A 24,911-nucleotide genomic window follows, 5' to 3' on the forward strand; every position below is an offset into this window, starting at 1 on the left:
GGACTCACAGTTCCAGAGGATAGTAGAATCTGTGACCATCATAGTGGAGATTATGGAAGCAGGCAGGAAGGCATGGGATTGGAGCAGTAGCTGAGAGCTTAATGTTGAGACAATAACCACAAGGCAGAGAAAGTGAGTCAATTGGAATGGCATGAGGCTTTTGAAAATTCAAAGCACACTCCTCCATCAAAACCACATCTTCTAATTCTTCTCAAACAGTTCCACCAATTGGGGACCAAGCATTCAAATATATGAGCCTATGGGACCATTCCCATTCATACTGCCACAAGATCTATAAAATAGTGTGCTGTTGGATATTGTTCTGTATGCTGTGAATATGTGTTGCTCTGATTGGTTGATAAATAAAATGTTGATTGGCCAGTAGCTAGGCAGGAAGTATAGGTGGAGTAAGCAAACAAGGAGAATTCTGAGAAGAGGAAGGCTGTCAGGAGTCACCAGCCAGACACAGAGGAAGCAAGATGACAAGACACAACTGAGAACAGGTACCAAGATAAGAATTATGGGTTCATTTTAAATGCAAGAGCTAATCAGTAATAAGCCTGAGCTAATGGCCAAGCAGTTATAATTAATATAAACTTTTAGTGATTATTTTATAAGCAGCTGAGGGACTGCATGGCTGGGTAGGACAAAAAAACTTCAAGTTACAATAGTGATTATACAGTGATTGAGGGAGGAAGATAGGTAATACCCATGCACAGAGCACTAAATTTCTGGGGAACAAACTGAGATAGTTGGAGAGTAGCTGCCTTGTAAGTTGGATGCAAACAGAAGAACACTGGTTTTCATAGCACATAAAGAAAGTGAGGTTTAGAAGCATAACAGAGGAAGAGAATCCAGAATCCATTAAAAGTTTGGCAGGGATGGGTTGGGAATGTGGGGTGGAGTGGTGGTGGTGAGAGTAGGGGTGGAGTAGAAATGAGAGCTATGGCTCCACCCCTTCAGCCCAATTCACTGTTCTCAGTGTGGACTACGTGCAATTGCAGAAGGTTGGAACTCTGCTTAAGACAGAGAGAGATCCTCAAGAAATTTGTACTCTATTTTCAATAGGAAACAAGTAAAAGAAGAAAAGGAGAGTAGAAGAGAGGATAGGAGAGGAGAAGGGAGGGGAGGGGAGGTGAAGGGGTTAAGGGAAGGGAAGGGAAGGAAGGAGAGGAGAAAGGAAAGGAGAAAAAGAAGAGGAGAGGAGAAGAGAGGAGAGGAGAAGAGAGGAGAGGAGAGGAGAGGAGAGGAGAGGAGAGAGGAGAGGAGAAGAGAGGAGAGGAGAGGAGAGGAGAGGAGAGGAGAGGAGAGGAGAGGAGAGAAGAGAAGAGAAGAGAAGAGAAGAGAAGAGAAGAGAAGAGAAGAGAAGAGAAGAGAAGAGAAGAGAAGAGAAGAGGAGAGGAGAGTTGAGGGGAGGGGAGGGGAGGGGAGAGGAGAGGAGGGAGAGGAGAGGCATCCTTTGCCAGCACTAGATCAAATTGTTGGGGACATAGACTCAAAGTCACAAGCAACAGTGGATGTATCATTGAGATGATATGCAATTAACCAGTTAGGGACCTTGGGGTCCACATAACATATTGCTATCTCTTCTAACCATTAAACTGTACTCTATGATGTGGCATGTTGGATACCTCTAGATAGAGGAGACCACTTTTGAGTCATTTTAAAGTTAGGAATCTGATCTTAGCCTTAAACTGAAGAAGACTACATACAGACAAATCCTGTACCTTCACCCATGGAAGTGACTACATAGAGCATGTCCCTGCACTGATACCCATGCAAGGCCACAAAAAGGCAGGACCTATGCAATGGATTTCATAGACGCAGGCCCTGTACCTGGAGTCCAGTGAGGGAGTGCACAGAAACAGGCATCATACTGCTCTCCTATGGGTGCTCAGTAGAGACAGTGCTTCATCTGGGTCTTGGCAAAGGACCACACAGAGATTTTGTTTCCCATCCAGCCTTCTTCCCTTTACTTCTGTGCTTCCCTTTTAAATATCTAAGTTCAATTTATTTGATCAACCTTATCCTGCCTAGTTCTGCTTCTCTGAATTAGAAAATGTTCTGATTTTCTTTTTCTAGAAATAAGCTTCCCAAAGTATACAATAGACCTAAGTTGGATGTGCCCTGATTCTCTGATGGCATTTCTTTGCCTCTTCCTCTTTTCATTTGCCCTTTAACTGGAATTGCCTTAACAGCTTCATTGTCTTTCTTATTCTGTATGCTTTCCCTCTTCTATTGTTTTCTGTGTCTCTGCTACTAATTGTTAGTCTTGTTTATTTAATTTTTTTTTTTTGCATTACTGCCCTTACTAACTAAACTTTTAGTGTACACCATGCTACTAATGCTTTTTTCTCCAAAAATTGTTTGGGCTGAAAGGGCACTGTATTTAATTGGTTGGTCCTATATTTCCATGATGGGACTGCACATCAGTTATGCTGATTCTGCACTATCATTCAACTCTAGGACTTGGGCTAGAGATTGGGCTAGTGTCCCAAGAATGTGGGCTGAAGGTATAGCTGCTGAGACAAAACCCCAGTCCAGGAAGGAGAAATGATGCTCAATGTAACTACATTAGTTTCACTTGAATTTGCATTTCCAAAAAAAAAACAACAAATTTATTGAGTGAAAACAAATCTGACCTACAACCTAATCGGGATCCAAAAGTCTAGAAATAATACAAAAAGATATGAACCATTAGCATAATGGTTTGTGAAAGTCAAGAGATATCTTATTTAACCAATTCTGTTGCTGTGGTAAATGACTAGGACAAAAGAAACTTAAGGAAGAAAGAGTTTGATTTGGATCATATTTCTAGACTCTAGAATCAAGAGGTACAGACGTCATCATGGTGAGGAAGGCATGATGTTGCAGCAGGGGTAGGTAGCTGACTGACCACATCTCATCCATACACAAGAAGCATCGCTCGCTGGTTTTATCAACTTGACACAAGCTAGTCATTTTAGAAGAGGAAACCTCAACTGAAAATACGCCCCCATCCATTTGGCCTATGGACAAGCCTGTGGTACATTTTCTTATATTTTTGTGAGCCTAGCCTTTAAACAGCTGAGCCATCTCTCCAGCCCAATAGTACATTTTCTTGATTGGCGATTGATGTGGAAGAACCTAGCTCACTATGGACTATGCCAACCCTGGGATGGTGGTCATATGTGCTATAAGAAATTCGACTGAGAAATTCACGAGTAGCAAGCTAGTAAGCAGCACTCCTCCACCGCCTCAGTATCAGTTCCTGCCTCAAGCTTCCTTTTCCTCTTGAGTTCTAGCCCTGATTTCCTTTGATTATGGACTGTGATACATAAGTGAAAGTGAAATAAACACTTTCCTTCCCAAGTTGCCTTTGATCATGTTGTTTTACTACAAAAATAGAAATCCCAACTAAGACAGAATGACAGTTAACAGAAAGTAGCCCATGGCCACAAACCCCTGAAGCCCACCAACTGTGACCTACTTCCTCTAACCAAGCTCTCTACCTTCTAAAGGTTCCATTTAACTCTCCAAACAGTGCCTCCTGGTAACCATGTGTTCACAATCATGAGCCTATGGGGGACATAGACAATAAAACACTGGTCTATTACCATAAGTATTTATGTAAGGAAAGAGATGGTAAAGGTGAATTAAAATATGGTTCCTCTTCATATAACTAGTATTTGGTGACAGTGAGTATAGCTCTCTGGAAATATGATGTTTATTGATGAAAATACTCAAGTAATATACTTATGTTTGAAGTGTATTCTACTTTAGGTAAAGCATGGCTTTCTTTAGAAATTTAGAATCTTTTTTAAAAATTAATTTTAAATTATTTATTTATCTATTTATTTTTTCTTCTCCCATACCCTTCTTCCCACCTGCATCTGTTCCAAACCCCCAACCCACTCCTCCTCCATTTCTTTTTAAGAAAGGGTAGGCCTTCCATAGAACATCAACAAAACATGGCATATCAAGTTTCAGTAAGACTAAGCACCTCCCCATGTATCAAGGTTTGCCCTAGTATGAGGAATAGGGTCTCAAAAGCCAGCAAAAGAGTCAGAGATAGCCCCTGTTCCCAGTGTTAGGAGTCCCACAAGAGGACCAAGCTACACAACTGTAACATAGATGCAGAGGACCTAGGTTAGTCCCATGTAGGCTCCCTGCTTGTCAGTTCAGTCTCTGTGAGCCGCTATGAGCCCAGGTTAGTTGATTCTGTGAGTTTTCTTGTGGTATCTTTGACCCCTCTGGCTTCTACAATCCTTTCTCCCCTTCTTATACAGAATTCCCTGAGCTGTGCCTAATGTTTGGCTGTGGGTTTCTGCATCTGTCTCCATCATTTGCTGGATGAAGCCTCTCAGATGACAATTGAGCTAGGTACCAATCTATGAGTATAGCAGAATATCCTTAGGCATCATTACACTGACATTTTTTCTTCCAGTCATATAGAATCTTAATTACAAGGTAAGATATATGATAGTGAGTTTCTCATCTTGATGATAAAATATCTGACAGAATAAACTTAAGGGCAGAAAAGTTTGTTCTAGAACATAGTTGCAGAAAATGAGTCCATTATGATAGGCGAACCATAGCAATTTGTGTTGTTCAAAAAAATTCAATGATACATGCATTATTTCACAATATCATATGAGGTTATCTGGTGTGTATTTGCAAGAGCTATGGAAAATTGTATCTTTCAAGTCAGACTAAGCCAACCTGTCTCATACTAGCCATTGCAATACAAAAAGTGAACACAGCAAAAAGCCAGGTTCTTGCCAGTAGAATGAGACACGACTCGGAAAGGTCACACCTGTCCACTTTAAAATTATGCAAAACCATGATGTGTCCTGAATCATCCAACAGAATACTATTTATTCTAGCTATTGGATCTAGTCCACAAGGAAAAGTACCCATAATGTTTCCTGTAAGCTTAGTGCCTGAAGCTACAAGTGTCTCACCAATATCCTGTCCTTAACTAGCAAACATCTTTGAGGTTATAAAAGGAGCAGCATTATTATAAATGCCTTTTAAAACTTCAAAAAATTTCCACCTACACTTTTTCTTTCTTATGCTATAATTCAGCATTTTAATGGCATAATGGCATATCATGATGGCAAACTTCAGTACTGTGGTGTCAGAATTTAGTGTTGTGATGTTATAATGTGGGATTTAGATTTTGCAATAAAAAATTAATTATGAAGGCATGTGCTGTATAATGTCTTTCTGTGAATGTGTGTTGCTCTGATTGGTTCATAAATAAAGCTGCACTGGCCTATGGCAGGGCAGGATGGAGCCAGGCAGGAAAATCCAAGAGAGATAGTGAAAGGAGAAAGGAGAGTAAGGGGAGATGTCAAACTGCCATCCAAGGAGCAACATGTAATGGGATGCAGGTAAAGCCATGGTACATGTGGCAATACATAGCTTAATAGAAATGGATTAATTTAAGATGAAGGATCTAGCTAGCAAGAAGCCTGCCATAGGCCATACAGTTGATAATACAAGCCATTGAGTGATTATTTTATAAGCAGCTGTGGAACCTCAGGGCCAGGCAGGATGCAGGAAAACTTCTACCTACAGGCGTGATAGAGCATTGTGATAAATATGAAACAATAATGTCAAAATTCTTCATTGTGGTGTCAGAATATAGAATTTTGATGGAAAAAGTGAGCCTATGATAGCATAATTGAGCACTGTGATGTCACAATTCAGGATGGTGAGGGCAGAATACAGTATAGAGGTATTGCAATGGAGTATGATGTTGATGACACAGTGGCACACTGTGATTCCACAGGAAAACATCATGATGGCTTGATGGAGCATTGTGTTGTCATAGTACAGCATTGTGATGGCATAATGAAGCCGTAGTTTATCCTTCTTTTCAGTGTGCAGTGTTCCTTTGTGAGCCTTCCAAATTGGCTTATTGGCCATAAATTCATAGTTCATGTTTATCATGAAATTTTTCTTCCTTCTTCATTTATGAATAGCATGCTGCATACAGTAATCTGGATTGAGAATTGTATCCCAGAGCTTGAAAGCCTTCCTGGATGTTAGAGCCTCTGCTGAGAAACGCCCTGTTAGTCCAGTATGTTTCCCTTACGTGTCACTTGGTGCTCCTTCCTTACAATTTTCAATATAATTGAAAGGTCATCTCCTTTGCCATATTTAGGAAAATTTGTGATATGATTTCATTTTTCACTGCACCTTTTGCTTATATTTATTTATTGTCCTTATGTTCCCTTAGTAGTAGATTAGGTCATTTAATGATAGGTCTCATGTGTCCTATTTGTACTTTCTTATTAATTTACCTTTATTTTGTCCCAATGTTCTAACTCACATATGTTGTTTTCAAGTCATGATATTCTGCCATAACTCTATTAATTATATTGTTGAAGCTTTAATTGAGGTTTTCCCAGACCTTCTGAATGTTTCATTTCCCATGTTTCTTTTCTGCTATGGTTTGACAGCTCTTTTTTCTTTTTGGTGGGCATATGTGTCTCCACTGCGAACCTGCACAGCTTAGACAAAATAATTGTATGAAATTTCATTACATATATTATTTCAGTGGTGGCATTCACAGTGTTCAAGTGGGACTAAGTTGTAGTAGGGTTGAGGTGCTTTCTCTCTCCACTAGATAGAAATGAATATCAGTACTCAGAACCTGCTTGAGTACTAACTATATTCCAAGCACTGCCCTGGCCCTTAGCTCTCCCTGAAAGATACAATAATATCGAACCAGGAATAAACAGTGAGTATGTTCCCTGTAAAAACACTAATTAATTAAAATAAATAAAAAATAAAATAAAATAAAGTTTAAAAACCAAATAAATAAAAAGAAATAAAAAGGAGAAAGGAGAATCTTAAAACCTTTCCCATGTTAAAAACTGGAAATATCACAATGTAGGAAATTAGGACCCTGTTTACTGCTACTGTGGATGGGATGCAAATAAAAAAGATAAATGAGGTGATAAACAACATATCTGGGATCAATTTAATTTTGGTCTTAATTATTATGAGTTCAGTAATTCATATTTTATCCTTAAAAATGGTTTGATAACTGTGTCAAATATGAGAAGTTGACTGAAAAGATATGAACCCTAGAAAAACTTACTCTTCAGAAGATATAAGCCTAAGGTTACTACTGATAGTATACAAGCCTTACTAATAATTACTAAACATGATAATAAAATTTTGACTGCTGAAACACAGGTTTTGGAAAAACTTATTAATACATATAATTTCAGACACACAGAGAGGAATCTACTTCACCATTAAATTGTGAAATTAAAGAGTTGCTGCCCAAGTTTATAAAAAAAAAGTCAATTATCCAATCACCATACAGGAACAAGCATCAAATGACAGGTATCCCAAGGCAATGGAAGAGCTCACTGGAATCCTGTCGAAATGTTACATTTGAGGAGATTACGTTATCGATATTTCATATGGTATGCATTCACTTTTAGTGAGGCAGATGTTAAATTCATGGGCAACTAGTAACAGAATTATTCCACAAGATGGCAAAGATTTGGTTGCAGCAGTATTGGAACCTGATCCTCAGTTACAATGGCGGTCTTGGTGGATATATGTGGCTAGGGTCATCAAACAACAAAGTAGGGCTAGAGGTATTGAAATTTCCCAAGATCATTTTCTTGGTGAGGATGATTATATTGATGCACAAAGACAGTCTATATATGATGGACGCACACACCTTGGCTCTATGCAGTATAGCAGCTCTGAATGCTTGGTGCAGAGTTGAAGAAGCTTGAAAGAGAACTTAGTCATTTACTAAAATTATACAAGGCCCAAAAGAAACCTTCACTGAATTTTAACAAAGATGGACGTTAGCCGTAAATAGAATGACATCAGATCCAAAAGCTAAACAAATACTAATTGAATGTTTGGCTTTTGAAAATGTTAATTCACAGTGCCAAAGGGTAATCAGGCATTTAAAGGTGAGATCAACTGGAAGCGACATACAGTTAATATTAAATCTCATACTCATGATAATACTTGGATAGGAGAGGTGATTTCCAAGAACTTTAAGAAAAATCAAAATGTCAGATATTTTAATAGTGATAAACAAGGTCATCTAAAAAGGGATTTTAGGCCAGGCATTCCTAGAAATGTTTTTTTCTAGAGATAATCCAAACAGAAGGCCCCAGCCTTCTGGAATATGTAGAGGGTATGGCAAATGTCAACATTGGAACAATGAATGCAGATCAACAGGGGAGAGACAACATAACCCTTTGTCAATGGCATGCCAAATTTGGTCAGTCATCCCTGTCACCACAGGGGAAACTCTTCCACATAGCAATTAAAGAACCTAATGCCTACTGTAAAAAACAAACAAACAAAAAAAACAAAAAGTCCATGCTGTCCTAGATGATAGAACAATTTTAAAAGATAAAACATAATTTTTAGGAGAAACCACAAAACTAATATTTTGGCAAACTTCTATAAACAGTCAAATATGGAAGTTAAACATATGAATAAATGGCATTACATTGAGGATTGGTAGACACAGCATATGTAACTATAATTGCACCAAAATCCTGGCATCCAAATTGGCTTCTTCAGGAGGTAAATATTGAGCTTCTAGGCATTGAAACTTATCTCAGGTGAAACAAAGTGCAAGATGGGTTGAATGTATAGGGCTAGGAGGACAGAGAGGAAAATTAAAGTCATATGTGGCTAATAAAGCAATGAAATGTTGGGGACATGATTTGCTACAGCAGTGGAAAACACAATTCAACATTGCTCCAATCTCAAAACCAAACCATAAGATAGGGAATGCTTCTGAAAGAAATGTTAAAAGGTATTCTCTAGAATGGTCACAGACGGTTAAAGTTATACATAAATAGGACCCAACAGCTCATGACCTTTTAAATGTACCAACAGCCCTACCTTTAAAATTGTTAACTAACAAACCTGTCTGGGTGGAACAATGGCCTTTAACATCAGAAAATTACAAGCACTAGAACAGCTGGTACAAGAGCAGTTAGATATTCAACATACTGAAGAATTAACCAGTCCTTGGAATTCTCTTGTATTTGTTATTAAAAAGAAATCTGGAAAATGATGAAAGTTAACAGATTTGAGAGCCATAAGTAAAGTTATTCCTCCTATGGGCTCTCTACAGCCTGGAATTCCCCTGCCTTCTCTATTGCCTAAAGTATAGTCTATTATAGCATTTGATTTAAAAGACTGTTTTGTTGTTGTTGTTGTTTTGTTTTTACTATACTGCCAAAGGCTGTGGGAGTATTCAGCAGGTGACAGCGAGTGTTTGACAAGTCCACCCACCAGACATATAACTCCCTAATGGGAAGCTTCACCTGGTAAAGCCATGGGGTCACTGGCTGTGGAATCCAGTTGTTTTCTGTCTGTAACTTTCTCATGTGCCACGATTATACCTCCCTAAAAGAACAGCTGTGGGGTGCTTTCCACAGCCCTTTGGTGGTGTGTTTTACATCTTTGGACATACTTATAGTTGTGGGTGGTCTGTTTAAGCTGTATAAGTTGTGTGATTTCTGTTTAAGCTGTATAATTTTGATGTATAGAAATAATACTGGGATATTTTACATTACTCAGACTGACATAGGATTCTCAGTCACAAAGACAGCCTTTTTACATAGACAGCTAACTTCAGACTTCAGAGCAGATTTAAAGTAGGCTGCTTGCTCCTAGAGACAAATACATGAGGTCATTTTTCCAGGTGTTGTTTTGCTTATTTAAGGTCAGAGCTTGAAGGAACTTTAGATGTAACTTTCTCAGTAATTGACTTCTTGCACATAGTCCAAGACTCAGCTGATGCTACAGGCTCAAGATTCAGTCAACTGTTTACTTACTGTCTGGGATTCTTCACCAACTTAGAGCTATGTGCACGGGTCAATGTGACATTACTAGCCTAAGAGAAACTATATGACTTACCTTGTGTTTTGAGAATGGGTAGGGCCTTGAAAAATGTAACTTATAATTGTTCAGAGTTTGGCTGAGAGAGAGCAGCAGCATCGTGTGGAGATAGACGGCTATGTAGAACTGTGTGAGAGCTGCTGCAGAATGTGTGTGTGTGTGTGTGTGTGTGTGTGTGTGTGTGTGTGTGTGTGTGTGCTGAGAGATGAAGAAGAAGAAGCATGAGAGAAGTGTGAGAGAGTGAGTGGATAAAAGTGTAAGTGACTAAAGAGTGAGTAGATAATGTAGAAGTGTGTGTGTATGTGTGTGTGTGTGTGTGTGTGTGTGTGTGTGTGCTGAGAGATGAAGAAGAAGAAGCGTGAGAGAAGTGTGAGAGAGTGAGTGGATGAAAGTGTAAGTGACTAAAGAGTGAGTGGATAATGTAGAAGTGTGTGTGTGTGTGTGTGTGTGTGTGTGTGTGTGAGAGAGAGAGAGAGAGAGAGAGAGAGAGAGAGAGAGAGAGAGAGAGAGAGCTATGTGAAAGATCTGCTGCTATGTAGAGAAGCTATGCCTAAGAACTGTGTAAAGTGCTGTCTGGTGAGAGAGCTATGTAAACGAGATGTTTAGCTGTAGCTGTGTGGAGATTTGTAACTGTGGGACAAGAAAGATGAAGGTGTATAGAAAATACATGTAGAAAAGAAATGTATGTAAAAGATAGATTGTAGACATAAAAACAGATGTAATTGTATATAGAGATGTATGGTCATATGTATGTAAAGAAAGATATATAGCTATATATATGGAATGTAGCAGTATGGAGACAGAGTCAGAGACCATTTTTTAGATTAAGTAATAGAGAAAGTTGTCATCAGAAAGTGTGTGTTTCCTTACTTCACCAGTCACAAATATATTAAAACTTATTCCCGAATCCCCTCAGATAAAAAAGTTTCCTAACCCTTGCTACTCTGAGGCATCCTTTTATTACCTTGAGCTGATAGTAGGAGTTGGTCTCTCATGGTCCATGATACTATGCCATTACAAGAACAGGATAGAAAAAAATTTGCTTTCACAGTTCCTACCTTTAATAAATCCCAGCCTGTTAAAAGATATCAAAGAATAGTTCTCCCACAAGGGATATTCAACAGCCCCACCCAATATCAATATTTTGTACAACAGCCATTGAAAATAATTCATAAAGTTTCCTCAAGCTACAATTTTAATTATATGAACCATAACTTACTAGCTAGTACAAATGTAGATACCTTAGGAAAAAAAATGTTTAAAGAAGTAAAGAAAATATTGCTTTTCTGGGGATTACAAATTGCTCCTGAAAAAATACAAAGAGTTGTAGCTAGAGTTTTCCTGCCTGGCCCACAGTCAGGACAAATCTCTCTCACCCGCCAGTCCCAAGCCGCTCAAACCCGATCAAGTAAACACAGACACTTATATTGGTTTCAAACTGTATGGCCGTGGCAGGCTTCTTGCTAACTGTTCTTACAGCTTAAATTAATCCATTTCTATTAATCTATACCTTGCCACGTGGCTTGTGGCTTACCGGTACTTTACATCTTCCTTGTCCTGATGGCGGCTGGCAGTGTCTCCCTCACCCAGCTTCCTGTTCTCTCTATTCTCCTCTCTGTTAGTCCCGCCTATACTTCCTGCCTGGCCACTGCCAATCAGTGATTTATTCATTGACCAATCAGCAACACATTTGACATACAGACCATCCATCCCACAGCACTTCCCATTTTCTTTTCTTAAAAAGGAAGGTTTTAACCTTTACACATCTCCAAAGTCAGCTTGGTATATTTGGGAATTTGGTCGCAGCTTCTCTTACTACTTCCTGCTGGAGGGGGGCGCTGTATCTTATGGGGACACAAAGAACATTGTAGGATTATGAGGGTGTATTTGTCTGAGCCAGTTGCCTTGAAACGGTTCTGGATGTTGGATCATCTGGGCCATGGTGTCATCGGAGACCTTTCAGGGGGTCTTGGTTGGTCAAACCTGATGTATCTTAATCTGGAATAAATCCATAGCCTCTGGCTTTCTGTGGGAACAAAAGCAGAATCTCCTTTCCAAAGCAACATATCCTTATATCCAAATTTTGAAGTCAAGGTACCTTTAAAATATGCATATTGGTTTAACTCAGCTTCCTTTACAATCAAATATCTCTCTGTAGTTAAGAATCCCAAAGACAACACAATCCAGATTCTCTGTGTAATATTCATCTTCACGTGGCTTATTTTTTATATTAATTTTACTGTCTCTTTAAAGACTTTATTTTTTAAAACTATGTATTTGTTTCTATACTGTATATATCACCTTTTTTGTCTCTTTCAAGCCTACGTATATTTTACACACATTTTAAACTATTACATCTGAATCTGTCTTATTGTGAATCTATTGCTTTAAGCTGCAGCAGCTGTGGCTGCTGGCTCCGCCCACCTCAGCTTCCCAACATGGCGGCGGTACTGTAGTTTTCCACCAGCTCTGGGAGCTATCGTGGGACTATGCTTTTACTCAAGCAGCGTGTAGCCCAGAAACCTCTTTTTTTGTTTTGTACTAGCAAAGGCTAAATTCACCAAGCAGCTTAATGTGCCACTTGTAGAGACCTCATTCCCGCCATATGGCAGGTCGAGCATGCACGCACGCTAGGAACCCACCAGTAGCTCAAACCGGCAGGCTGCCACTAACTTGAAAGAGACAACTAGGAACTGTTTTTAGCTCCATTTTAGAATCTTTTTTCTCAGGTTTTAGGTGGAAACTCTTGCCCCACGTTGGGTGCCATTTGTAGCTAGAGTTTTCCTGCCTGGCCCACAGTCAGGACAAATCTCTCTCACCCGCCAGTCCCAAGCCGCTCAAACCCGATCAAGTAAACACAGACACTTATATTGGTTTCAAACTGTATGGCCGTGGCAGGCTTCTTGCTAACTGTTCTTACAGCTTAAATTAATCCATTTCTATTAATCTATACCTTGCCACGTGGCTTGTGGCTTACCGGTACTTTACATCTTCCTTGTCCTGATGGCGGCTGGCAGTGTCTCCCTCACCCAGCTTCCTGTTCTCTCTATTCTCCTCTCTGTTAGTCCCGCCTATACTTCCTGCCTGGCCACTGCCAATCAGTGATTTATTCATTGACCAATCAGCAACACATTTGACATACAGACCATCCCACAGCAAAGAGTAAATTCTATCAGGTACCTAGGATGGAAAATAGGTTTATAAAAATTTCAACCACAAAAGGTACAAATCAGGAGAGATCAATTGCAAACTCAATGATTTTCAAAAATTGCTGGGAGATATTAACTGGCTATGACCCACAATTAGATTAGCAACTCAAGAATTAAGTAATTAGTTTCAAACCTGACAAAATAGTAGGGACTTAAATAGTCCAAAAAAATATTATCAGCTGAAGCTGAGATAGAATTGACTCTGGTAGAAAAAAAATTACAGGATGTACATGTGGATTGCTTGGATCCAGAACTTGACTATATTCTAGTTATTGTATCTTCTACTCATTCTCCTACTACAATTCTTATGCAGAGAGAAGGTAATATTTTAGAGTGGATATTTTTGCCACACAAACAGAACAAAAATTAAAGACCTATGTAGAAAAGGTTTCTGAATTAATTCTAAAAGGAAAATTGAGACTTTATCAATTAACAGAAATGGACCCAACAGAAATTGTAGTACCTTTTACTAATGCTAAAATTTCCTCTTTATGGGCAGAAAATGGCAAAGAGCTAGCAGTAATTTTTTGGGAGACATTAATAACAAATATCCCAAAAGCAAGAGACTTCAATTTATAGAAAGAACCAATTGGATCCTCTTTTATATTGTACAGGGAACACCAATATCTGGAGCTCCCAATTCTATCCTGATGTAAATAAATTAGAAAATTTAAGTAAATTGGTATAAAGCTCTTATGATTCTATTCAAAAGTCAGAATTATATGCTATTCTCATGGTATTGTTAGATTTTTCCAGAGCCTCTTAGTATAGTTATTAATTCTCAATATGCAAATTTGTTTTACATATTGAAATGGATGAACTTATTCCCAATGATTCAGAATTAACTTTGTTACTTATTCAGTTATAGAAAATCATCAGAAACAGGAATCATCCCCTATATATAACACATATCAGATCCCATACAGGTCTACCAGGCTGTCTAGCACAAAATTATGATGAAATTGACTGGCTAGTGGTAGGAAATGTGCTAGAAGCTTCCGAATTTCATAAGAAACACCGTGTTAATAACAAGGTTTTAAAAAAGATTTTTCTATCATTTGACAACAAGCCAAGGAAATCATAAAGAAATGTCCTACTTGTTTTTGTGTAACCAAACTCCACTACCTGCAAGAAATAACCAAAAGGGTACTCAAAGAAATAAAATTGGGCAAATGGATGTGTTTTATTTTGCAGAGTTTGAAAAATTAAAATATGTACAGCACATTGTAGATACATATTCAGGATTTCAATAGACAACTGCTTTGAGTTCTGAAAAGGCTGATGTAATTACACATTTATTAGAAGTTATGGCTATAATAGAATATCTGTACAGATTAAGCCTGACTATGCTACAAGATATGTCTCTAGCAAAATGAAACATTTTTTGTATATTACCACATAAAATATATTACAGGTATACCACATAATCCTACAGGACAAACAGTTATAGAAACATCTAATCTCACTCTAAAAGAAATGCTTAATTAACATAAAGGGGTAATAACAACCTCTAGAGATAGATTACACCATGCTTTATTAACTTTACATTTTTTTAAATGCTAGTGAAAAGGGAACACCAGCTACAGATAACAGAAAAAGACACTGAACTAAATCACCCTGTATACTTTAAAGATGTGTTGTCCTTAGAATGGAAACCAGGATGTATGTTACACTGGGGAAGAGGCTTTTTGATTGTTTGTTTCAACAGGAGCAGAAAAGCTATAGATACCATCAAAACTGATAAAGATTCGATTTGAACATGAGAGACCTTTTGACTAGGAAAAGCAACATCAAACAACATTCAACCATTCAACATGGCAAAAAGGAAAACTCCCTCAAATTAAGATTGGAGAGGGTTTTGTTTTTGTCTTTCCAGGAGAATAAAAACATCCAACAAAGTAATCTAAAGACCTTTGGATGAATAAAGCATTGGAAGAAGAAGAGAAAATCATCTAGAAAACAACAACAAAAAAAGAAGAAGAAGAAGAAGAAGAAGAAGAAGAAGAAGAAGAAGAAGAAGAAGAAGAAGAAGAAGAAGAAAAAGAAAAGGAATAAATTGGCCTAATGGTACAGCACACTTTCAACAGGGTAAAATTTCATAGACCTTTTAAAATGTCTGGTTTTTTTCTGTTCTCTACAGACCTGTTAGGCAGGTGGCATTTATGTAGTCCCAAGTCAATTAAAAACTGAATCTGGCTTTGGAGTTGGAGCATGGCTCTCTCCTTCTCTAAACCCAAACATGTTTGTTAAATGAAAATCCAAAGTTTCTGTCTCATATCAGAAGAGCCACCTGGCATGGGACAGAAGAAAGCCAAAATCTAGGGACTTTAATTGTCACTAATCTCATATCCCTGGGATTTATTTTGACTCTTTAAAACTTTTGTTAAGGTATAAATATTATCTCAAAATTTAAACTTTCTGTTTTGATATTAATACTCTAACCTTAGCTTTCATGTAGCTTCCTGTATGTGATTTCAGGCTGGAGTCTGAATTACGGAATTAAGCCTGTTTATCCTGGATATATTTAATAGATTATGGTGCTGTGGAATGTTCTGTATGTTAAATGTGTTGCTCTGATTGGTTAATAAATAAAACACTGATTGGCCAGTAGTAGCCAGGCAGGAAGTATAGGCAGGACAAGGAGAGAGGAGAATTCTGGGAAGTGGAAGGTGAGGCAGAGAGACACTGCCAGCCGCCACCACGACAAGCGAGATGTAAAGTACTGGTAAGCCACTAGCCACGTGGCAACTTATAGACTAATAGAAATGGGTTAATTTAAGATATAAGAACTAGATAACAAGAAGCCTGCTGTGGCCCTACAGTTTGTAAGCAATATAAGTCTGTGTGTTTACTTGGTTGGGTCTGAGCAGCTGACGACTGGCAGGTGAGAGAGATTTGTCCTGACTGTGGGCCAGGCAGGACCAGGAAAACTCTAGCTACATTATGGTCCTTTAATCTCCCCAGCACATGACATTGAATATTATTAAGCTTTGTGCAGTGAATGATGAACATTCCTGACAGCAATCTTTGAAGTCTTCAAAAGATGATGGGGCCCCACAATGACAATTCCACCTGTATTGTGATAATACCACTAAGCTGACAAACATCATCCAAAGATCAGCTTTGGACTACAAACTGCTCAGGACAATTTCAAGACAGTTAGTTAATATGGTCCAGCCTCTTAGACTACTGCAGCCAAGACTTCAGATAGCCTTGCATTTGTTCTCTGACACCAGACTGGACAACAGCTGGATTTCCTGGACTTGACCATTATCTCTGTTTTCTCAGGGTCCCCTAAAGATGCCAGTGCCCCATGTCAACAGGAAACAGTCTAGAAAATATGATGGGCACATTCCCAAGAGGTGGGGTAGATGGTTTTTGGTAGTTCAGTGAATTATAGATGTTTATTATTGTTCAGGGGGGGCTGTTTGCAAGTTGTTACTGGTCATGGTCAAGAAAATACTAATCAAAGGTGGTTAGATTTCAGGGATTTTTTCTGAAAAGAAAAAAGGGAGTGATATAGGAACAATAAGGGAAAAGGTCAGATTATTAAATCTACTTTAATCCCAAAAGCATCTCAACAAATTTTATATTGGTAAGGATTTTTGTATTTTGATATATATTTGAAGTTATTTTATTATACTGCATATATATACTTTTGTTTAATATATTTTGTATATTGATACAAATTTAAGGTTATTTTTGTTAAACTGTATATATGTTTCTATTTTTGCTTAAGGTATTATACCTATGAAGCTCATTTAATTATGCCTTGTGAAGTTTTAGTCTTTGAAATCTATTTAGGATAATAAAAAAATAGAAGTTAATAGTAACCCATAACTATCAAACTTATAGTCACATTAGTTATGTTTGCAAGGTCATACAGAGATAGATAGGTGATCTTCAAACACTTCAAAGACCTACAGAATATAGCATTTAAAATGTTTTAATAACATAGGCTTTTCTTGACATGAAACACATCTGTTCCTGGCAGCAACAATCTACTTCAAAAAAGGAATGATGGGCATTGAAGAAACGCGATATAGAATTTGCTTTTGTTGTGGCAAAAGCTAACCACTTGGGCAAGAAACTTCCCTTGCCTTGATTGCTGACAGTATGCTGTCCAATCTGGACAAGCAGGACACAAAGAAAAGTGACTACTGAACTTTGCCATGACATTGTAGGACAGTCCTTCACATTTTTCTGCTTGAAAGAAAAGTCCTTCAGATATTCTAGGTCTGCAGGTCAAAGATGGATGCCCCAAATTACAGAGGAACTTTGGGTGACTGTCCAGTCAGCCAGCTGTTTCTGTTATTTCTATTAATTTTGGAAGCCACTTGGTATGTACTATCTGTTTACTTAGGTAATATTATATCCTCCTCAGGTCTTTGATGGGATTGAAGACTAGACAGTTATGGTTACAGTTCTCCTGAAACATGGTAGAAAGTAAATTAGGTACAAAACATTGAACTCTCCAGAAGAGGACAGCTAATGGAGTAATCTCTCTAAATTTGCCAATTACATATGGACTGGACATTGAAAATGTGTTTCTTACTTGATAATTTTTCTTGTTGTATGTAGTTTCATTTTTGTCAAGGGTATTACCTTTCCTTTCTATTTGGACAATACCTGGTAATTATTCTTATTGTGTGTAGTTTTACTATGTTAGAGTTAGAACCTTTCCTTTTTAATTAGACAAAAAGGAGGAAATGTTATGGGAATTTTGTTTATTTTGTTTGGTCTGTTGTCCAAATAGAATAGAGCATTTGGTTCAAGAAGTGGATGTTCACATTCAACTGGCCAGAGGAGATCAAGGAATCCTTGGAGGACTCGGGACAGGAGAAAGAGTGGCCCTGGGGAGAAGAGGCAGGGCCAAAAGTTTGCATAGCCTTTTGGATCCAGGAGGTGAATGGTGGCAGGTGTGCCATGGTCATGGTGATTATCTCAGGTTCTTATCTATATTTGTCCCAGAGTTTTATAATATAATAAGTGGTAAAAGAAATCCCTTCAGACAAGGAAAGATATAATGAAACTCTTGCTGAAGCTAGAATGAAGAAAGATAAAGAAATGCCATCAGGTAACCTGTAAAGACTCTGCTCTCAGCAGGCTGAGCCCGCAAAACTGTTATTCAACTAAAACCCAGATTGTGTTCTCTGCAAAAGACACAGGATGTGCACACATACCTGAAACCTATGAAGGACTGCTCAGAGGTGTGAATATTATGCATAATTTCACCCCATAGTGGAATATCCAGAGTCAGGACTGACACCAGTGATATGACATTTCCCAGGACTACTCAGAAAGGGCTAGGAACCAGTATCCAGGCAAAAGACTACTCACACACTTGCATGTGCATACAGGCATGCATACATACATACACACACACACACACACACACACACACACACACACACACACACTATTTCTCTATCAAGCTTTCTCGTTTGTGGGGCGTTTACCCAACCACCCCCACAGTTCCCCAGAGTTTTCTTGAGTGCGAGCAGCAGGAAATATTAGATAGAAGGATTTATTGCCGAGAATCTTGCGGAGATAAACAGATAGAAAATAAAGGATAGCCTCGAGAGGGCCTGGAACCTATTCCAACAGGCCCCGACTGTCTCTGCCCCAGGGTTTTTATAGAGATGCCAAGGGGTGGAGCAAAAGACCTCCTCCCCCAGTACAGCCAAGTGCAGACCATCTCAGACACCTGCACTCAGGCCCGTGGTCCTAATCATCCTCTATGTGGACCTGCTGGGTAAAGACACGAGGAACCTGAGAACGGGCTCCCACAGGTCCCCCTTTCTTAATATATAAAAAAATAACTATTAATGGCTTACAGCAATCTCCAAGCTGTTACACCTCCCAGTATGGGAGTAGAGGATGATATAGATGGCATTTCTCTTTTGAATTAGGTCCAAGGTGACTACAGCAGTCTTAGCTGCCTCAAGCCCTTTCTAAACCAAAAACTCTTAAGGTGACTACAAACTTAAAGAATCCCTTAGCTTCATCATTACCATTAACATAAATTAGTTAACATAAATATTGCTATACATAGTCACAATTTCCTCAATCTTATAACTCAAAGCAAACTCTTAACAGAACCATTTGAATTAGCATATATGGTGCTAAATATAGTTAACAATTTTCTCCGTCTTACAACTTTAACTCAATCATTTGAATTTTCTTGCTAACAGAACATAGGAAAAACTTCAATGTATTCACATCAAACTTAAATATTTCCTTAACTCCACAAAACCAGGGTGCATTAATATCAATAGGTTTCTGCAAACATAATTCAATCTCATAACTCCTCCTTTTCTTTATAATTTTTTAAACAAAATCTCAAACCTAGTTAGAGGAACCCAAACTTATACAATTCCTACAGACCCATATTGAAAAGCAATATTTTTAATCTAACCATGAACACTTTGAAAACTTTTAGCAAAACATCCAAAAGCAGTTTCTTAATAAAACTCTTTACACACTTTAAAAGTAGTCTCTTAGTATACCCCATTTGCATTTCTTACTAACAAAAACATGACATTAATCCACTCAAACAACTTTTGAAATTAGACTAAGGAATATTAACTCTCCCCCTTTTCTTTATAATTTAAGCAAAATCTCAAGCCTAGTTAGAAAACCCAAACTTTTCTATTTAAACAGTTCCATTTATAAGACAAAACCAGTTCTGTAAGTAATTTCATTTTTACATAAACAGTTCTACAAAACAATTCATGAATCACCAATTAATAAAGCATATATGCATACACAAAACTGCATCTTGATTCTAGGTAGAAATAGTAAATTTCTTCATTTAAACAGTTCCACAAAACAATTCATGAATCACCAATTAATAAAGCATATATGCATACACAAAACTGCATCTTGATTCTAGGTAGAAATAATAAATTTCTTCATTTAAACAGTTCCATTTTTAACCCAATTCCAGAAAACAGCTCCTAGGTCATAAGTAAACTCAAAATTGTCCCATAGCAATGAAATCTCATGTTTATTTCATTTTCTTAAGTCTTAAAATTCAAATGATAAATTCTGGTACTAGCCTTCCAAACATGAAGAAATCCATCACCAAAATCTTTTTGTAGTTTTATCTCACTTTAAGTTCAAAAAGTTCAAACAAGAAATAAATTCTGGTATCAGGCTTTCACTTCCAAATATGAAGAGACGTTTTTCAACCAAAACTTTTTGCAGTTAACAATTTTTGTTCAAACAAGCATCTCCGAACTTTTATTCTCAAGCCAGAGACCTTTTTAGGTACAGTAGTATTCTAAACCGCACCGTTTTTGATATTAGCTCAGGTTTTTCTGTGTTGTGTCGATTTTCCACAGATCTCAGCTGCGGATGCCTTGTTGTGCTGGTTCTGGCATCCGCCATTCTTAGCTTCTTAGCAGCTTCTGGAACTTTTGAAAACCCGCTCAGACTGCCTGCTTTGTAGTCTGCTAGGACACTAACTTCTGTATCTCAGGTTCTTTCACCATATACATTAAGAATAGACTCACACTTAACATTTACACTTTAACAAACTCACACATAACATTTTTTGCAAAGCATTTAGACTCACATTCAACATTTACATGTTTTTACAAACTCATAACATTAGCATCTACTTATTTATACTCCTTAAGGAAACTATAGAACTACTTTAGCAAATACATTTCTTATTACTTCTTATATATTTTTTATATTCATTCCATCTTATTCTTATTTAAACTTACATTTACAACTAGCATCTTTACTTCTTACAAGCTTATTACTACATGTCTTAAGACTACCTTAGATACTTCTTGCAAGTTTATATTCTTAAAGGAACTCTATAGATCTATTTTACAAACTTATATAGGGCTACCATTAGCATATATTTAACTTAGCAAACACCTAAAGATTTCTTAACACAGATCTAACAAGAAAATTTTTACAAACTCACATATCTTATTTTCATCATTTTCTATTTCTTACTCTTAATTATTATCACTATCTCTATTAGAAAGATTCTCTTAACTAGACAGGAAGTACGTACATCATTTCTAAAGTTTAGAGTTTAAAGTCAGCTTTGCTATAAAGCACTGGGATTTAGTGAGTGTTGTTGTTATAGAATTGTGATAGTTGTTGCTAGGGGACTGTAACCTTCCCAGGATGACGCCACACTCCAAAGTTGCCAGTTCTCTCAGCCGTTCTGGACCGGCAGAGATGCACTGTCAGCCGTAGACAGTTTTTAAACTAGAGGCTGTCCCTTCACCCAAATTCATAATAGCTCCCCTAAGTACTTCAATTCAGACAAACGTTTCTATTACAGCAGTACTTTTGGTTTGTTCTACTGAAAGACTTCACTTCACGCTGAGTGAAATTACCGTATTTAGCTGCTGTAAAGCTCTTCGCCAAATACTGCGCAGCTATTAGGTGATATGAAGTATTTTTCTAAAGGAGCTAGTAAAGCCACAAGTGGCACAGCTCTGAACTGTATTTAGTATTTTCACTTCATTAGCTTTAACTCCTGATGTTATTAGCAGCTGTGATATTTAGTATTGATTTCTTATAAGGAACTTTCAGGTGAAGCAACTCTTTTGTAAGACAGATTTTCTGAAGTTTGTTTCCCATTTATAAAGCAGTCCTTTCTTTTTGAATGCCTGTTTCTTATCCCCTTAATTAGATTTGCAAAGGAATCACTCATTGCAGGCTGTTTATTCAAGAGGTAAATAATTTTTTTTTAATTTCAACATAAGTTTCTTCATATCTAAGACAACGTTCAGTGTATAAACTGCTCTCTCTTGCTTTCTTAAGGATTTTAAAGTGGCTTGTTTGCTCTTATAGGTAGCTTTTTGTCATCCAACTACCGTAAAAACTTTGCAAAGCTATTAGGGTAAATAAGGCATTTTACTAATGTAGCCCCAAACCGCGAAGCACCTAGTTCTGTATCCTTTCAATTTTTCCAATGGAACTGACACTTAAACTCTTAGATGATTTTCCTCCTTATTCTTTTAAAGGCTGTATTTTAAGTTTACCATGAACGTATTTTCGAGCTGACAAACGTGTTTCAGGGCAATGTCGCCATCTTTAGCGGAAAAACTACCTTTCCCAGAATGCATTTCCCTTATATCAGTCCATAATAATATCATTTCCCTTATATCAGTCATTTCCCATAGTTCTTTTTGGGTCTGAGAGTCAACTGGTTCTCTTTTACCAGACTTGCTTACAAATTCTTGCCTGGGAGGTTTGAACAAAGTTTTTTGCTTTTGCAGTGGGAGATTTGAACAAGCATTTTACATTTTCAATTATGGGACATTGGGAGATTTCTATTCTCTCCTCAGCTGGCTTTAACAGGTGTCTCTCCTTCATTTGACACTGGCCCCCAAATCACCTGCCTCATTAGCCGGCATTGAGGTGGGCAATTTCTGATAGCAACTTTTCTTGGGGCTTGTGTTTGTCTTAGCCAGTCAGTGAAAAACAAAAGCATTTACAACAGCTTTTCCATAGCTCCTTCAGAGAGATTTTCTCCCACTGATCTATCTCATTTTGCTTGTTCCTTCCCCCCCCCCCCCCCCCCCCCCCCCCCCCCCCCCCGAGATGCAGAGCTTCAGGTATCTGTCTGTGGCTCTGTTCCTCTGATAGCTGCCTTTGGAGGTAGGGGCTTTTTTTTCTCAGATTTTTTTTTGCCTCAGATTCTAGCAGCTTTTTCAGGTTATATATTTTCTGGGGAGGATTATGTCCCTTCTGTTTCTTCAGAGTCTTTTTCCCAGACAGTTCCCAGTTTGGTCTCAGTTTATCCCCTCTACCCCCAAAAACAGTTTACGACACTACAGTGGCGGCTTTCCCTGCTACTGAAGGTAGGGGCTTTTTGTCTGTTTTGGGGGTCTGTGTGGTTTGCGTACAGACTGAAAATCTAACAAGGGAGGTTTTTGCCATTTCTAAACTCCCATTAGGACAGGTGCTTTGCTTCATCAGGCCTTCACCTGGCCCAGTCCCCCAGTGGGTTGCATTTGCTTGTCTGGGTGCTCAAGGACAGAGCTTATGCCAGAGGCAATCACCCCTCAGGGCTACACTCCCTCAGGGAGTCAGTTGAAACAAAGCTTTTCTCAAAGAGGTACTTTCTCTGACAGAAAAGAAAGCTTTACTCCTGGATAGTTCTGTTCTGCCCTGGCTGGCCTCTTTCCCCAGACAGCATTCTGACTCAGCAGCACAACTGCTTCAGACACAGTTCAGCTTTACTGTTTTCCCAGAAACGTTCTTTCTCTGATAGGAAAGCTTTTTCTCATTTCTTTTTGCAGCTGTGGACCTATCAACCCGGGACTTGTAGGAAAGTGGACAACTGTGCCGTTCCCACTGGCTTTAGTTTTGTTTGTTCATTAGCAATCTTCCCCTGGGTCCTGCACCTTCCTGCCTCAGCTCTGTGCTCCAGGAAGTTTGCAACTGCAGGAACCCTAGTATCCCTGAAATGCACTCCAACTCAGAGATGCTGGCCAGTGGCCTCTGGGTTTTTGGTCAGAAGCAAGGATACAATGCTAAACAGTTTGCATGCTTCAGGGGATCTTTGCATTAGGACAATTAGGAGCACCTTTTCATTCTGAAATGCTCACTCAGAAACAAAACCATTAATGCCTCAGCTCAGCTGTAACTGAAAAGCTTGGCTTTTTTGCCTTTCTCAGGTAAAGTTTCCCGCCCTTTTGGGCTCTCTGTAGCTCTTTACCCATGCTCTCCCAAGTGTTTCCCTCAGGGAACTCTGACCCACTGTCTTTTCCCTGGCTTGAAGAGACAGAGCTTAGAAGAGGTTTTTAGGAACTTGTCCCTGCCTCCTGCATTGCAGGGAGGATTTTTAAAGCTTGAAAGAGAACTTGGAGAGGTTTTGCTGTTTTAAGAGGTTTGTTGTTTTCCCTTAGAGCTAATCACAGGTGGTCCCCATACTAATATCTTCAGGTGATTTTAATTTTTGTCCTGAGAAAGTTAAAGGCTTTAGTTTTTAAGTTTAAGAGAGCTTTTAGTTTGAGAAAGATTAAGGCTTTTTTAGAGAGATTTTCCCCCCCAAATTTTCCAAGAAAAGCTTTATAGTTTAAGAGAAAGATTTTTTTTTTCCCCAAGAGAGAAAAAACCAACTTTTCCCAAAACTTCCCAACTTTAAACTTTGGCTTTTTACACCCCCATTTTTGCCTCAGGGAGAAATCACTTTCTCCTGCCGCTTGGACTTAGCATTTCAGCTGTCCCCAGGTCAAAAAGCTTCCATAGGAAACTTTTTCTTCCCTATAAGCTCAAAGAGCTTTTTTACTACCCGTAAAGCCCAAAGATTTTTTTCCCCCAGTTTGCATTCATAGCCCCCCAAAGTTAGAAAACTGAAGTTTTTCTGTCTAGTTGCCTTACTTTTTTTCCTACACAATCTTACACTTCTAAGTTTTTCCTACGCTATTTTACTACCCTATGCCTTATACTTATTTTTCACAGATAGAAATTGAGAAAGGGATAGAAGATAGAAAATTTTGACGGAAGAGAATTTCGCTGCAGCATCGGACATCCTTCCAGTCCGCTTTCCTTTTCTCTCAAGGATAAAACCCCTGCCTCTCAATATATATAGAAAATATATATTTTCCATAAAACTGGCATGCCTTATCCACTGGCAGGGCTGAACTCAGCACTTTCGCCAAAAACTCTGTAATAAAACTATTAGTTTCTTACCTTTATCTTTAGTCCCTATTACTTTGTCTTTAGTCCCCTGTTCATATTGTCTTTAGTCCCCCCTTTTTTTAGTCCCCCCTTTTTTTCTTTAGTCCCCTTTTTTTCTTTTTTCTTTAGTCCCTGTTCATGGCGCCA

The sequence above is a fragment of the Peromyscus californicus genome, unplaced genomic scaffold, assembly GCF_007827085.1.
Source record: "Peromyscus californicus insignis strain IS unplaced genomic scaffold, ASM782708v3 Scaffold_4__1_contigs__length_199733344, whole genome shotgun sequence".
Taxonomy (NCBI): Eukaryota; Metazoa; Chordata; class Mammalia; order Rodentia; family Cricetidae; genus Peromyscus; species Peromyscus californicus.